This window comes from Otolemur garnettii, unplaced genomic scaffold (assembly GCF_000181295.1).
Source record: "Otolemur garnettii isolate 467f Iridium unplaced genomic scaffold, OtoGar3 scaffold00015, whole genome shotgun sequence".
NCBI classification, from domain to species: Eukaryota; Metazoa; Chordata; class Mammalia; order Primates; family Galagidae; genus Otolemur; species Otolemur garnettii.
Genome location: NW_003852410.1, coordinates 20482558 through 20486024, shown reverse-complemented (window position 1 = coordinate 20486024; position 3467 = coordinate 20482558).

The window sequence follows — 3467 nt, the reverse complement described above, 5'->3', positions numbered from 1 at the left end:
GGCACGGTATAAGGGTATATGGCACAACTTTTGGGTGTGGAACACAACCATAAGATGGACTCTACCTAACAATTGCAAATATTGTAACCTAGTTGTTTATACCCTCACATTAATCTGAAATTTAAAAAAAAAGAAAATTAGGTCAACTTAAGGAGGTGGTCAATGTAGGGAGATGGTCAACTATGGAGGTTCTACTGCAATATCCAGTATTAACCTCACTGAATGAGGTTTTAGGGTTTCTGGATTGTCTCATATAATTAAGAATAAAAAATAATTGTAAGGGCCTGGTGGATTTTCATGTAAATACCTTTAAGAGTATTAAGAGGTTATATTGTGGATGCCTTATTATCATGGAGCTTTCTGTCCGTTTTCTGGATTTGGGACAGAGGTAACACAAAGGATAGGTGAAAAAGATCGCCATCATTCCCACAAGAATTTGACAGCTTAGTAAGTCTCCCTGACTTTACTGAACTTCTAACAAATGCCACCCAATGATGATAATGATGTCATAGAACGAATCTGTGACATTTTTGGGACAATTTTCTTTTCTTTTTAGAAATTATTATGGCACTAGGATTGATGGCTCCTGCAACTTTAGAAGATGTACCAGCCAGAATGCGAAGCTGGAGAAATGATTTTCTTTTCAACTTTAAGTCTCTGCCATCATACATATTTTATAGATCTGCCAACATCACCTTCCTCCTCTTTCAAAGAGTATAAAGATTAAAACACTTCTTCCCTGAGCACACACAGATGGCTTATCAGCTCTGGAGTTTTGATTATGTTTTCAAGTTCTTACTTGTAACTCCTCAGAACTTAACTAAAAATCATCATCAAAGCTGCAAATCCAGATTTTCAGATCAGGAAATATTCCCTGATTTATGAATTGTACACATTGGGTATAACTGACAAAGCCTCATCACTCATCACAGACTATTCCTCCCAACTCAGTCTCCCCGTCTCCCTATTTGCAACTTGGAAACCCCAGTTAAGATGAGATTAGAACAACATAGGCTCACTAACCTTGCCAGCCTGGCAGTTGGCATTGGCCTTCAACCCCTGAGACCAGCCAATGAGCCCTGGTGCCTACTTTATTGATCAATGTGACATTCTCCAGAATGCAAAGCCGCAGCCTGAGTTCCTTTTGGTGAAATTCCATTCTAAGCAAACACCCTACTGGATTGAACTTGTGCAGGCTACTGGATTCACCCTACTGATTGGAATTGTGCAGGCATTTGTCTATCTTCTGAGAATTATTCTGTAAATGCTGGAAGATTTCAGGGTTTATGAAGCTTCAAATCCAAAACAAAAAACGAGATCAGGTTTATAAGCTACAAATTGAAAAGACTTTACTATTTCTCATACCTGTGAGCCCCTAATCAGAATGCTTTCCTTCTTTCCCTTTCTCTTCTGTTGACTTTGGATTAAATGTCAAAGTTGCTATGTCAACAGTATAATCAACTCAACTTAGAACAACTTCCTGCTCCTGGCAGAAAGAGAAAAAAAGAATATCTTTACTTCTCTAGCAGTGAGGGAAGAAATGAATCTCCCAGAGAAAAACTCCTCTGGTTACATTCCCCTGGCTTAAGAAATAGCAAAACTAGAAGGCGGCTCTTCTGACTTTGAATTGATTTCATATGCTAGAGTTGCAAACCAGTTGTCTACAGAAGACCTGCAGGTAATATAAAAATGAAGCAGGCCATGTTTGTTTGCCTTACAATGGCATCTGTGGCCAAAATGGTTACTGCTCACCAGACATTCTGTCTTCTCTGCTATATTTCCCAGTTTCCTTTGTAAGTAGATTAGGGCTATGCAACTAGTCCTAGCAAAGGGGCAGTTAGTGGAAGCCGCTTGTTATCACTTCCAACCCTAAGTAGGATGAGCTACCATAATTCAAATCCAGATAATCTGACTCCAGAAATCATAAGCTTAATGTATATTACTAGCTACTTCTCAGGCTACTTTTAGTTTTGTACTTTTACTAAAAATGTTTATTAGAAATTATTTTTTCGGCTTGGCTTCTGTGGCTCAAGTGGCTAAGGCATCAGCTACATACAACTAAGGAGGTGGGTTTGAATTCAGCCCAGGCCTGCCAAACAACAATGACGGCTACAACCAAAAAATGGCCAGGCGTTGTGGCAGGTGCCTGTGGTCCCAGCTACTTGGGAGGCAGAGGCAGGAGACTCGCTTGAGCCCAGGAGTTGGAGGTTGCTGTGAGCTGTGATGCCACAGCACTCTACCCAGGGGGAAAGCTTGAGGCTCTGTCTCAAAAAAAAAAAAAAAAAAGAAAGAAAGAAAAAGAAATTATTTTTTCTCTCAATTTTATCTTTGAAAACAGGCAGACATTAACAGAATAAGCACAGTGATAAATGGCCACTGTGAGCTACAACGTCAGACATACAATACGGAATGGTGGGGATTGTTGCAAGTTGGAGACCATATACTCCATATAAGACACAATAGATTGTTATCATGTGAGAATCCAGGCTTCTTCTAAAAGAGGTCAGAAATCTAGATTTTTGTGTGAAATCTTTCCATTTTAAGATGCTGGCAACTCAATTAAAAAAAAAAAAAGTATAAGCCTGTGTGGGACCATACAGTCCAAGATAAAATCAACAGCTTTGGAGGGTGGAATCAACTTATGGGTCATCAAGTTTTAACCCTCTGTATTTGCATAAAAAAATCTTCAAAAGCCATTGTTGCATTTGTCTTTGGGTTACTGGAAAGCCTCTACTTCTGCATAGCCTTCTTTCTATGAGGAGCCAGCCTCAGGACTACAATTTAAAAGCTCAAATCATTACTAGGTGTATATTTAATTTCAGTCAATGGCTAGTTACTGAGTGTCTGTTAGAATAAGGCATTGTACTAAGCACTATAGAACTATAGATAAGAGCAAGTTATAACACTCATCATCTCTGCTATCTCCTAAGTCCTAACAAGACTAATAAGCTCCATACCATGGCAAATTGGGGGTAAGCAGTTACAAGAGCAATAGACCTAGCAAGAAGTGTATACAAACAAAGGGGCGGCATCTGGCTACATCAATTTGGAAATATTTTGTTAAGAAGGTGGTGACTCTTATGAAAAACCATGGCAGGGCAAGATTTTGGTAAACATATGGAAGGGAATATAGAGGGAAAGGGAATAGTATAAGTGAAGGCCTAGACTTGAAACAGTTTTCAGGTACTTTATAGATTCCAAAGCCCTCACTTCCTTTCTTCATTCATCCACATGGGTGGCATAGCTATTATTCTCTCTGCTTTATATGTAGGAAAACTAAGTCAAAAAGGTAATTAGCTCTCCGTAGTTAACAGAAAATCAAAGAGAAAGGTAAGAATTAATGGACAGATTATCTAAGATTTGCAAACTTTCTGCAAAGAGCCAGGTAATAAACACCTTCATCTATGTGGGCTGTATAGTCTCTGTTGAAATTTTTAAACTCTGACTTCCAGGGTGAAAGTAGCCAT